Consider the following 14,327-nt stretch of genomic DNA (forward strand, 5'->3'; position numbering starts at 1 on the left):
TGTAATGGTGTCTACCTTTTTTTTTAAATTCATACATTATACCTTTGTTTAAAGTGCTTTTCCTAGCCCTGTTAACTGAACATTTATTTAATACTACATTTCTAGTTTAAGCAAATTATGGCATAATACTCAGGCTTGACAATTTATGTTTTTTTAAAATATAAGTTCTCTATTTTATCTCACCTCAGAATTGTCTCTTTAGAAATGCAAATTTAGCCAGGCTCAGTGACTCAGCCTGTAATCCCGTGCCTTTGGGAGGCTGAGGTGACTGGATTACCTGAGCCTGCAGGTTCGAGATCCACCTGGGCAACTTGGCAAGACCTCATCTCTACAATAAATCAAAAATGAGCCAGGCGTGGTAGCACGCACCTGTAGTTCCAGCTACTTGGAAGGCTGAGGCAGAAGGATCGCCGGAGCCCAGTAGGTAGAGGCTGCGGTGACTGGGAGCGGCCATTGCACTCCAGTCTGGGTGAAAAAGTGAGACTCCAACTCAAAAAAAAAAGAAAAAGAAATGCAAACTTAAGGTTGCCTAAAACAATGAAACAGGTGATTTTTTAAAAAGAATATTTTTATCAGGAAAATATAAACTAACTCAAATGTCTTGGTTCATGTGACTTTAATAATCTTTAGTAAATATAGTTTTAAAAATAGTAACATGGAAATTGATGTTGGGTAGAGTACAGAGCAAAGCTTATGGGCTCCTTGACGCAATCCTGAAATAAATTTTAAGGCAGCCAGCATATTTTTGAAAGAAAGTTTATGACCAGGCTTGGTGGTTCAGCCTGTAATCCCGCACTTTGGGAAGCCAAGGCGAGTGGATTACCTGAGCCCGTTGGTGGTTCCAGACCACCAGCTTGAGCAATTTGGCGAGTCCTCGTCTCTACAATAAATCAAAAGTTAGCCAGGCGTGGCTACTTGGAAGGCTACCTGGAAGGCTGAGGTGGGTGGATCGCTGGAGTCCAGCAGGTCGATAATAGGGTGGCCATGAGTGTGCCACTGCACTCCAGCCTGGGCGACGGAGTAAGACTCCAACTAAAAAAAAGAAGAAGAAGGAAAGTTCATTAGTGAGAAGAAGAGAGGGAAAGAAGGAAAGAGGAAGATTCATCCCAGAAAGACAAGAAAGAAAGACTCTAGAAAAAAAAAAGACCCATGCTTTTGCTCTCAGCTGAAAGCTAGATGTAGTTACTTAGTTATTGATATGCAAATAAGAGTAAAACTTCTACCAACTCCACCTCTGATGGAAGGAAGAGTGGTCTTATTATTTCTATGATTTTCATCAGTTAAGGGACGGGTTAAGAATTTTACCTTCAACTGGGAATCTGATGGATTTTTAGTTAATATTATGCTGAATTGTCAGCTGAAAGATTGGGTTGTCTTATTCTTACATCACATGGGATTTTCTTTTAATTGGTTGAGGAGGTGGGGTGGACTGGTGAGTCCACATACAGCCTGGCCTGTAATAAAGGTGTAATAAGAAAAATGTCTAAACACTTCCTAAAACTTGCTTACAAGAAGTGTATATATCTATGCCTAATCTGTACTAACTTCCCTGCCTCAGAAATGACTTCAGAATTCAACTTAAATATTTCATCTGAGTCTATTGATCTATGGGTCAGATATTATTTCTACTAAATGTTTTAAAATATAAAACTTTGCTTCTGTAATATTTTTGTAATTGCTTTCATTGTTTGTAAATTTATATCTTTAGATTTCAGTTGTTAAGATGTAAGCCCTAGACCCAGACATCTGTGTGCTATGTCCTTTGTCCTAGACTCTGCATCTGATACATAATTAATATTGCTTGCCTCCTGGATTTTCCACTAAAAATAAGAGTCAATAAGACTTAACATTATAATTAGTATGCATAATTAAGGCTGCTAGATGTAAGAAAAACAATTTTCCATGCAAAATCAACAAGGAAAATAAGATGTGTTTTATTAGAGTTATAAGACGGCATAGAATGTGGTTTTGTTCAAGGAAAAGTAACTGTCTAATGTAGAGATTTTTTTTTTTTTTTTGAGTTGGAGTCTCACTCTGTTGCCCAGATTAGAGTGTAGTGGCCGCTCCCGGCCACCGCAGCCTCGACCTGCTAGGCTCCGGTGATCCTTCCGCCTCAGCCTTCCAAGTAGCCGGAACTACAGGTGCGTGCTACCACGCCCGGGTAATTTTTTTATTTTATTATAGAGATGAGGTCTCACCTGCCCAGGCGGGTCTCAAACCCACGGGCTCAGGCAATCCACTCACCTCAGCCTCCCAAAGGCGTGGGATTACAGGCTGAGTCACCGAGCCCAGCTTAATGTAGAGATTTTTACATTGTTTAAAAAGGAATGTAAGCAATAATAAAAAGGAATGTAAGCAATAACTAACCATCAATAGATACAGAAAGTTGGATTATAAAGTAAATGTTTGTTCTAAGGTAAAATTTTTGATAAAACTGAAAGTGTCAGCAAATTGTAAAAGGTGTGTGGAATATTAATAATTTTTGTAATTTTTTTTTTTATTATAGAGTTGTATAGTACAAGCGTAAATTTACTACATAAGTAGGCTGCATGCAGGTGAAGTTTAGGGCTTCTAAGTGGTTCTCTTTTTGCCAGGTAGTGAAGTAAGTACCCTTTGTGTTGTCACATGCCCACTACTTTCTTCCCACTACTTTCTTGCCTAGTGACTGTTGATCCTATCCTTGCACTCACATGACTAGTGTTCAGGGCTCACTTTTGAGTGAGAATATGCGGTACTGTTATTTGCTTCCGTGACAGTTCACTTATTTTGATTGTTTCCAACTGCATCCAAGTTGCTGCCAAGACTATGATTTTGTTCTTATTTATGGCTGCATAATACTCCATCATGTATATGTACCACATTTTCTCTATCCAGTCCATTTTCAATGGGCAGCAGTGTTGATTTCATGTTTTTGCTATTGAAATAGTGTGGCAAAAAACATGCATGTAAAGCTGTCTTTTTAGAAGAACAATTAATGTTCCTCTGGGTATATTCCCAGGAGAGGGATTGCTGGATCATATGGAAGTTCAATTTTCAAATCTTTTAGAAATTACCACACTGATTTCCATAGACGTTAAACTAGCTTATATTCCCACCAACAGTATAGAAGCATTTCTTTCTCTCCGCAGCTGTGCCAACACCTGTTGTTATTTTTTTAATTATTGAGGAGAGTCATTCTTACTGGATTTCAGTGGTATCTCATTATAGTTTTCATTTGCATTTCTCTGATGATTATTGAGGCTGAGCATTTTTTTTCATGTCTGTTGGATGCTTGTCCGTCATCTTTTGTGACATGTATGTTTATGTCCTTTCCTCCTTTTTAATGGAGTTGTTTGTTTCTGTTTTTATTTTCCTTTTACTTCATTTGAGTTCTAGGTACTGGATGTTAGGCTCTTGTCAAACGTACAATTTGCAAATTTTTCCCCCTTTCTATAGGTTTTCTCTCTACTCTCTTGATGATTTCTTTTGCTGTGCAAAAGCTTTTCAGTTTAATTAGGTCCCATCTGTCTACCTTAGCTTTTGTAGCATTCAGTTTTGGAGACTTGGTCATGAATTCATTGAGTACTCTGTTCTCCAGAAGGGTATTTCCTTTGTTTTCTTTTAGGATTTGTATAGTTTGAGGTTTTACTTTTAGGTCCTTGATCCATTTTGAGTTGATTTGTTTATACGGTGATGGGTAAGGGTTCTATTTCATTATTCTGCATGTGTTTGTCTAGATTTCCCAGCACTGTTTGCTAAATATTGTCTCCTTTCCCTAATGATTGTTATTGGTGACTTTGTCAAAGATAAGGTTGTTGAGAGACTGTGTTTTTACTTCCGAAATCTCTGCCCTGTTCCATTGGTCTATGTACCTGTTCTTTTACCAATACCAGGCTGTGTTGGTTGCTGTAGCCTTGCTAATAAAGTTTAAAGTCTGGAAGCGTGATACCTCTTGTTTTGTTCATTTTGCTGAGGTTTTTTTTTTTTTTTGGTTATTAATGTTCTTTTTTGTATCTATATGAAATTCTGTATTTTCATTTTCAGGTGTATAAAAAATGATATTGGTAATTTGATGGGTATTGTATTGAATCTGTAGATTGCCTTGTGTAGGGTGGATATCATGACAATATTGACTCTTACAGTCAATAAGCATGGGATGTTTTTTCATTTGTTGTATCATCCTTGATTTCTTTGAGCAGTGTTTTGTAGTTCTCGTTGAAAAGTTCTTTCACATCTCTGGTTATGTGAATGCCAAGGGATTTTATTTATTTATTTATTTATTTGTTTGTTTATTTAATTTTTGTGGCTTTTGTGAATGGGATTGTGTTTTTATATGGTTCTCTGCTTGCTGTTGATATGTAAAAAATGCAACTGTCTTTTGCACATTGATTTTGAACCTGAAACCTTACCAAAGTCATTTGTCAGTGCAAAGATTCTTTTTAGAGACTTCCTAGAGTTTTCTAGGTATAGCATTATATTGTCCACTAAGAAAGATAGCTTAACTTCCTCTTTTCCTACTTGAATACCCCTGATTTTTTTTCTCTTGCATGATTGCCTGGCTAGGTCTTCCAATACTATGTTGAACAAGAGGGTGTAGTGAGAATTCTGGACTTGTTCCAGTTCCTAGGGGAATACATCCAGCTTCTGTCCACTGGGCAAAATGTTGGCTATGAGCTTATCATGGATGACTCTTACTGTTCTGAGGAATGTTCCTTCTATGCTTAGGTGTTTGAGAGTTTTATATCAAGAAAAGTTGCTGGATTTTGTTGAATGTTTTTTCTATATCTAATGATACAATCATGTGGTTCTTGGTTTTATATCTACTAATGTGCTGAATTATGTTTATGATCTTGCAAATGTTGAACCACCCTTGCATCCCAGTGATGAAACCCACCTGGTCATGAGGGATGAGCTTTAAGATGTGTTGTTGGATCTGATTTGTTTGAGTCTTGTTGAGATTTTTTTGTGTGTCTATGTTCATTGAGGAGATGGGTCTATAAATATCTTTCCTTGTTGGATCTTTGTCAGGTTTGAGTATCAGTATGATGTTATCTTAATAAAATGAGCTAGGGGGAATTCTATTGCTTGCAATTGTCTGGAATACTTTTAATAAGGTTAATATCAACTCCTCATTTTTGTTTTGTAAAATTCAACTGGGAAGCCCCCTGGTACAGGACTTTTTATGGCAAGGATATGTCTTATGAGTGAGTTAATTTCCTGCATTGTTATTGGGTTGTTTAGTTGCAAAAGCTTCTTGTTTCGACCTTGGAAGTTTTCTCTCTCTTTTTTAGTCAATTTACAGGGGTTCATCAATCTTATTTATTCTTTCAAAGAACCAACTTTTTGTCTTATTGATCCTATGATATTTTTGTCTTCTATATCCTGCAATTGTGACTTTATCTTAGTGATCTGGAATTTTCTACTAAAGTTAGAATTTAGATGATCTTGCCTTTTCAGTTCCCTTATTTTTGACATTATGCTATCTATTTGTAATCTTTCTATTTTGTTGAAGTAGTGATGCAACACTATTAATTTTTCTCTCACACTTATTTCATGGCATCCCAGAGATTTTGATAAAATGTCTTGGTTTTTGTTTCCAGGAATCATTTTATTTCTGTGTTGATTTCTTTGTTGATCCAGAACTCATTCAGCATCATGTTGTTTTGAGTCCATGTCTTTGTGTGTTTTGGGGGATCTTAGTGGTAATAGTTATTATTATTTCTCCTCAATCTGAGAAGATGCATAGTATTATTTTGACCTTTTGAAATTTGTTCACACTTGATTTGTATCCATGAATGTGATTGATCTTGGAATATATTCCATGTATGGATGAGTAGAATGTATACTCTGTAGTTGTTGGGTAGAGTGTTCTGTAGATGCTTATTATTTATTTGATCAAGTGTCAAGTTAAGGTTTCAGATCTCCTTTTTGTTTTTTTGCTTCTATGATCTGTCTAGGGCTATTAGTGGTATATTGACATCTTCAATATGATTGTGTGATGTCAGTGTCCTCTCTTAGTTTATTTAGTAGTTGTCTTGTAAAACTTGGTGTGCCTGTGTTGAGTACATATATGTTTAAGATAGATATTTTGGCCGGGCTTGGTGGCTCAGCCTGTAATCCCGCACTTGGGGAGGCCGAGGTGAATGGATTGCCTGAGCCTGTGGGTTCGAGACCTGCCTGGGCAACTTGGCAAGACCTCATCTCTACAATAAAAATCAAAAAATCATCCGGGAGTGGTATCACATGCCTGTAATTTCAGCTACTCGGAAGGCTGAGGCGGAAGTATCACCGGAGCCCAGCAGATCGAGGCTGCGGGGGCCGGGAACACCCACTGCACTCCAGTCTGGGTGACAGAGTGAGATGCCAACTCAAAAAAAAAAAAAAGATAGATATTTCTTGCTGGTGTATTTAGCCTTTTATCATTATGTGATATCTTTCTGTGTCCTTTTTAACCTTTGATGGTTTGAGGGCTGCTTTATCTGATATCAAAATAGCAACCCCTACTCTTTTCTGCTTTCTATTTTCCCGAAAGGTCATTTTACAACCTTTAATTTTGAGCCTGTGGGTATCTTTTGCATGAGATGAGTTTCCTGAAGACAGCAAAATGGGGGATCATGCTTCTTGATCCAATGTGTCTCTCTATGCAGGTTCAGTGGTGGATTTAGTCCATTCATGTTTAAATTATTTACTGAAATGTGAAAGTATATCTCTGACATAGGGCTTTTAATGGATTGCTTTGCTTTCTTTTTACTTTTGTATTTATATGTGTGTGTATTTTCATTTTTATGAATGATCTGTATGCTCCATTAATTCAGTGCTTGCCTGTACTTTTGTGATTGGAATGATCTTTTTTTTTTTTTTTTTTTAATTGGAGTCTCACTCTGTCACCCAGGCTGGTGTACAGTGGCACTCTCATGGCCACTGCAGTCTTTACCTGCTGGGCTTAGGTGATCCTTCTGCCTCAGCCTTCCACGTAGCTGGGACTACAGGTGCACACAGCCACACCTGGTTATTTTTTTTTTAATTTTATTTATTGTAAAGACAAGGTCTCATCAAGTTGTCCAGACTGGTCTCGAACCCCTGGGCTCAGGCAACCCTCTCACCTCGACCTCCTAAATTACTGGGATCATAGGCTTGAGTCACTGTACCTATGCATCTTCTTGTGTTCAACATCTTTTTAAGCATCTCCTGAAGGACTGGTCTGTAGCCCACATATTCTCTTAGGAATTGAATGTCTGTGAAGGATTTTAATTCTCCATCACTGATAAAGTTTAGCTTGACAGGATAGAAAATTCTTGACTGGAATTTATTATTTTTGAGGATGTTGAAAATGGGACTCTAGTCCCCTCTGGCATATAGTGTTTCTGTAAATAAGTCTAGAGCAATTCTGATGTCTCTTCCCAGGTAGGTGGTCTGATCTTTCTCTATTGCTGCCTTTAGGATATTTTTCTTCATGCCTACTTTGTGGAGGCAGATTACTATGTATTTTGGGGGATGGTCTTCTCATGTGGTACCTTGTGGGGCTTCTCTGAATCTCTTGCACTTAAATTGCTGTCTCTCCAGAGATATGTGGAAAGTTTTTTTGGATAAAGACTTTATGGAATGCTTGGTCCATGGTGTTCTGTTTCCCCTTCTGCTTCAGGGATATCAATCAGGCATAGATATAGATTCTTGACATAGTCCCACATCTCTCAAACTTGCTCGTTCATTTTGAGCCTTTTTTCTACATTTTTGACAGACTGGATTAGTTCCAGATTTTGGTCTTCAAACTCTGAGATACTTTCCTCTGTCTGATTGATTCTGCTTTCTATCCTTGTTAATATGTATGCTTTTATTTATTTTTATTTTTATTTTTTTTGAGTTGTAGTCTCACTCTGTCACCTAGACTGGAGTGCAGTGGCCGCTCCCGGCCACAACAGCCTAGACCTACTGGGCTCTGGCGATCCTTCTGTCTCAGCCTTCCGAGTAGCCAGAACTACAGGCGTGCACTACCACGCCTGGCTGATTTTTTTATTTATTGTAGAGATGAGGTCTCGCTGCCCAGGCAGGTCTTGAACCTGCGGGCTCAGGCAATCCACTCACTTCAGCCTCCCAAGGAGCGGGATTATAGGCTGAGCCACCGAGCCCAGCTAATATATATACTTTTAATTCCAGTATGAAGTCATTTATTTCCAGTATTTTCAAACTGGCCATTCTGAAATTTGCTACTCCACTTTTACTTTCTGTACAACTTCAGTGAGTTTTGCATCTAGTATCTTGTGGTTCTTGTAATTTATTTTAGCCATCTAATCCCTGAATTCTGTGACTGTCATCTGGGGCAGGCCATTCTTCAGAGCTTCCATTGTTAGTGGGATGATAGCTGCTTTATCAGTCTTACTATCTCTTTAAGACTCTTAGGATTTCCTGTGTTTCTTCATTGATTCTTTATCATTTGTGAAAAGCAAGTCTTCCCTCTTAATCTTTCTTCTTTAGTATTTTTCTTCTTTAGTTTTATTTTTTTGAAGCTAGTTAATGTTTTTCTGTTCTAGTGCCTTTTCTGTCATTCAACATAATTTACTTAATGACAGAGCCAGGAGTATTCACTTCTGCTTTTTGCTCTACTCTGAAAAAGACTTTTCTGCCACAGAGATTTTTCACTGCTAGTCCAGCTGGGCTGGTATTCAACCCCCATTGCAAGTACTCCTAGGGGAACAGGTGAGGGGATGGGTCCACTCTCTGTTGTTTACAATTTGTAGCCCAAAATCTTCCTGCCAAGAAATTTTGTTGTCTTTCCTGTCCCTCCCCCTTTTTCAAGTCCACAGGCAGCACTTGAAAGACAACAAACTCCCTGCCCCCAGAAGATCTGTCCTGTGGACATGTGGGGTTGACAGGAGATCTTTCCTGATCTGGGATGGGGGAGTTGGCTACTAGATACTGGGAGTAGACGCCAAACGAGTGGTATTCTCCTGGTGAACTTTCCTGGTCTGGGAGCTAGCTTCAGGGCTCCATTGGTGGAAGGTGGACTTGGGGGTTGTCTGAGTGTCAATTTGTTCCCCATCCCTCTTGGACTCTGGTTGCCCACTGCTGTGCCCTAACCAAGACTCTTCTTGCATAGTATCAACAACCCATGCATGCTGGGAGCAGGGAAACCAACCCAGAGTGTTCGGGATCACCCACCCACTCTTGTACACAGGGCAGGGCTTTAGTTCTCATGTTAGCCTGGGGCACAACAGGGGATGGGGCACATAGTGTTTGCTATCACAGCATTCTAATTTCTGGTCTTTAGTGTTTAAGAGACCTCTGCTGAGTCTTTGGGGTGTCTGTGTTTATCAACAACTGGGTACTTACTCTTTGTCTTATTTGGCAAGAGAGACACTGATCTGCTGCTCCATGGTGCCAGCCTTCTGAAAGTCTCAATTTTCATTTCTTATCTTAAACATCTTGTTATTAAAATATATGTTTAACATCATTTCTAAAGTTCACTCAATGTGGAAAAAATGTTTATATGTGTGTGGAAAGTTATAAGAAGGTATAGAAATGTGGTTTCTGTTAAAGGAAAAGTAACTTTGTCTAACATAAAGATTTTTAAGTTTAAAATTAAAGGAATATAAGTAATAGCTAAAACTAAATAGATAAAGAAAGACGGAAAATAAAATAAATTTTTGTACTAAGATGACAATTTGAGATAAAACTGAAGGTGTAAGCAAATTTTAAAAGGTCTCTGAAAGATTAAACTCACATTAAAAAAATTATGTACAACTAAATTAGCTAAAATTGTTTAAAGGCTCCATTTAGTGTTTCTGTATATTAAGCACACTGATTGTTGATCTACGTTTTTAATGTAAAAAATTTCAAAAGTTTATAAAAGGTTTATGAAAATCTTACTTTATGGACAAACTGATTAGAATTAGATACATCTGTTAATAAGGTTTGAATAAAATTAGCTTTGGTGTTACTTATACTCTCATGCAAAGATAGAATTTGTTTTTCTCTTCTGAATAAAATTTTCTTGCAAATTCAAGAGATAAAGGAAAATATTTGTTTACCCTTTGAATAAATCACAAATACATATAGGTGTGTGCGTGTGTGTGTGTGTGTGTGTGTGTGTGTGTGTGTGTGTTTGTGTGTGTGTATGTATGAGAGACAGATTTTTTACTCTTTTTTTTGTTTGTTTTTTTGAGTTGGAATCTCACTCTGTCACCCCAGACTGGAGTGCAGTGGCTGCTCCCGGCCACCACAGCCTCGACCTGCTGGGCTCCGGTGATCCTTCCGCCTCAGCCTTGCAAGTAGCTGTAACTACAGGCACGCGCTACCAGACCCAGCTAATTTTTTTGATTTATCGTAGAGATGAGGTCTCGCCAAGTTGCCCAGGCGGGTCTCGAACCCACGGGCTCAGGCAATCCATTCACCTCAGCCTCCCAAAGCACGGGATTACAGGCTGAGCCACCGAACCCCGCTTTATTTTACTCTTATACTGTCTTTCTTACTTCTTACTGTTTAAGAAAATGAGTCTCCCATCAAAGAGTAAAATTTTTTACCATTTAAAATCTTTAAATTGACTGAGCTCGGTGGCTCAGCCTGTAATCCCAGCACTTTGGGAGGCTGAGGAAAGTGTATTGCTTGAGCCCACAGGTTCGAGACCAGCCTGGGCAACTTGGCAAGACCTCGTCTCTACAATAAAATTAAAAATAGCCAGGCATGGTAGCGCACGTCTGTAGTTCCAGATACTAAGAAGGCTGAGGCAGAAGGATCACTGGATCCCAGAAGGTTGACTCTTAGGTGACCGTGAGCGTGCGTGGCACTGCACTCCTCCTGCCTGGGCGAAGGAGTGAGACTCCAACTCAAAAAAAAAAAAATCTTTAAATTATAATTTTGACTAAATGAATGACTTAATTTGCAGTGATTTATGATCAAAATTTCCAGGTTAAGAATTCAATATCTTTAACCTCATTAACTTCAGATATTTGGTTTTCCTGAAGTCCAAGAGGTATATTTTCCTTATTTCGTATGTTAAAATCATGCAGGAAGCATTGTCAAATATGAAAGAATATTTAACTTTCTTTAAGATCCATTTATATATATATTATTACTATGTGTTCCAAGATATTCCTATAAGTCTGGCATATCTTAGTGTATGTTATTAGTAACAATAATTATTATATTGCATCGTTATATGCCACAGAAGAACCACATTTTCTTATCAGTTGTATCTTTGACAATAGTTATCCTAAGAATTTTGTCATCCACAATTTTTGTTTTGCTTTAATTCTTCTCAAAAAGTGATTTATAATTAGCTAACGGACCCTGCCAGATACTGTTCAGTGTTATTTCTAGCAACCATGGAGATTGCTCCATTGGACTAAAGGAAAAAGCTTCTAGGACTCTTATTAGATAACGTATATGCTCATGAGGATTACTGACCTAATACAGAGCAGAACAAGAGATAATTGCACGGACTGAACTAATAGAAATAATTTTTTATGACTTTTTGTTTGAAGCATTGCTGATTCTTTTTGTTTTTCAGAATCAAGGAAACCATTTTATTTTGAGCTACTTACAGCTTTTGACAATTAATTAAAGTACACTCTTGTGAGCAAAATTCGGAGCATATTTCTTTCTCTTTATTTGATTCCTCCAGAATTTGGAAGCTATTTGTGAGCATTGATTTATGGCAATATAGTTATTTACATAAGTTCAATAAAAATCTGTTTTCTTTTGTAACAGGATGTGATTGGAGATAATGGTTATTTTACCAAGACTTTCACTGGAATGACATTTTCAGATATAAAGTAGACTGCTCTGGGGAATTGAGAGTGCAATGTATAAACTGATAAAAAGCCAGTTGGAAAGGCTGACCTGGTACCTTTTCAGCTCCACTATAGAAATCCTGACCTGTAGTAAGTAATGAAGCTTGCTCACTGACAGTTCTAAAAACCCCATATTACTTGGAACCTTAAAGAGAGGAATTCACTCATTTTGTGCAGGTTTTTGCAGGCTGTGATCCTTGGCTAGACCTTAGAGGTTTTTGAAAGGTCTAATCTGAGATCCAGCAAGACAATTTTTTTAAAAATGCCTACAGGGTAAATAATTTTTTTTTTTTTTACTTTTTAAAAAATGACAATAATATGTCTTTATTGTGGATAAAGCTAGATCAAGAAATAGCTATTTGTAATCTCAAATAATGCACTGAAAGTAAATTTTAATTTCAGAGTTTTATTGTATTGCACTAAAGGAACAGCAGGATGGTTATACAATTTTCTCTCATTCAGTTTTGAAAATTTAAAGTACTTGCAAATTCTTAAGAATACCTTTATCACCAGATTAAAACAGTAAGCATAATAACCAATTGTCTTACAGTTAATTGTCTTACAAATAAAAACAAATTTAAAATAGCTTTAAGTACATTCTTCACAAGTAATTCAGCATGTATTTTTATATCATGTTCACTTATGCTTAAGAATTGAAGCAAGTATATTTTTTACTCTGATGTAACTTTGGGAAATCTCTCATTCATGAAATACACAAGGATAATATTCAAGTCAAAGGGGGAAAAAATCCCGCTTATTATTTTTGTAAATGGATCTATATATAATCACCCACATGATAGATGAGGAAATCCATGAAGTTTCCCACAAGTCAGAAATACATTTTCACTTCATCAGAAGCACTTGGCATCCAGAGCTAATCTATAGTTAAATGCCGTTTCAATAAAACCAAAATGAACTCTACAAGTACCGATGAACAAAAGCTTCCAATGGACTAGGACAGTCAGGAATTACTGCATCATTCAGAGGATTATGGCTGTTCCTTAAGGAGTGCAAGTTCAAACCTGTCAACACCAGAGGTAATCATTTTTTATTAATTTATGCATAATTCCATTTAAATTCTTTATCCAAGTATAACATATGAAAACTGTCTTTCCACAAACAAAAAATGTGGAAACATTTAAAAAATAGAGGGTCATCTTTTAAAGTAACTGATTAGATTTCATGGGCTACTCTTGGAAACAGGATCTCACAGGATGGAATCCTTTCATTTGGTGGCTTTTTTGCATGCACTTAACTGGTCCCATTCTTCTGTGTGTTGTCCTACAAGCTCACTAAAACATTGATCACGCCATATAGGCAGTAAAGAAAAATGCTAGAAGATCAAAAGCTAATTTGTGCTATCCTTCTTTCTGACAATAGGCTAGAATGTCTGCATTCATGGTGGTTGTGGAGTCATAGAGTCCTGGTCCGTTCGTCACTGGTTTACTCATATACCTCTAAATAAGATAGACCAAGAGGGGCAAGTTGAAACCCAATGTGACCCACTCTGCCACACAAAGAAACATGACACAGAAGAAAGCATGGATGAGGTACTCTGGAAATACAAGGTGCCACATGGCGAAGAAAATGAGTGCGGTGGTGAGGAGCAGCACCAGCATGTAGCAGAAGGCTGCGAACGTGAAGACCATGGCTGCATGGAGAGCAAAGGGCCAGACCCGGGGGGAATCTTATTCTTTCTGCACTTTATGCAAATGATCAAACCATGAAAACTTATTTGGCAAATAAATCGGCCCTACTATGATTTGTTTTGGTAGAAATATTGTACTGGAGAGAGAAAATGTTTACAAAAGAAACTATGGGAGACCTGTTTTAAATTCTCTTTTTCATTATTTTTGAGTTTTTATTATTTTCTACAATTTGGACTGCACCCTGAAGTCTTTCCTGGTTACAGCTCTCCAGACTAATGTTTTCAAATCTTTCTTTAGAGTTTCGGACTTGGAATCACCAGAGAAATTTAAACTGAATGTTAGCCTGGCTCGGTGGCTCAGCCGGTAATCCCGCGCCTTGGGAGGCTGAGGTGAGTGGATTGCCTGAGCCCGCGGGTTCGAGACCCGCCTGGGCAACTTGGTGAGCCTTCATCTCTACAATAAATCAAAAATTAGCTGGGCGTGGTAGCTTGCGCCTGTAGTTCCAGCTACCTGGAAGGCTGAGGCGGAAGGATTGGCTGAGCCCAACAGGTAGGGGCTGCGGCGGCCAGGAGCGGCCACTGCACTCCAGTCTGGGAGACACCGTGAGACTCCAACTCAAACAAACAAACAAACAAACTGAATATTGCTTAAAGTCCTGCAGACTGAAGACGAACAACCTTTCTGCCTGCTGTATCTGCCTGCTGATTGAAGGACTTCATGGAATGTGCAATTGAATGCCTGGTTCAAACTACAGTCCAGAAGAACCTGTCAGATACCCACAGCAATTTGAGGATGCATCAGAGACTCTTGAAGAGCTAGTCTATGAACTGCTCCAGACATTAACCATAAAACGATTTCTTTTTTCTTTCTTTTTTTCTTTTTTGAGTTGGAGTCTCACTCTGTCGCCCAGACC

The 14,327-nt window shown here is 38.1% G+C and overlaps 1 pseudogene; it reads right to left on the reverse strand.

The window, feature by feature from the left end:
• Positions 1 to 13,046: 13,046 nt before the first annotated feature.
• Positions 13,047 to 13,414, reverse strand: LOC110596329 (annotated as a pseudogene).
• Between the last annotated feature and the right edge of the window lie 913 nt (positions 13,415 to 14,327).

This window comes from Carlito syrichta, unplaced genomic scaffold (genome assembly GCF_000164805.1).
Source record: "Carlito syrichta isolate Samal-C Ts95f unplaced genomic scaffold, Tarsius_syrichta-2.0.1 Scaffold308684, whole genome shotgun sequence".
Classification (NCBI taxonomy): Eukaryota; Metazoa; Chordata; class Mammalia; order Primates; family Tarsiidae; genus Carlito; species Carlito syrichta.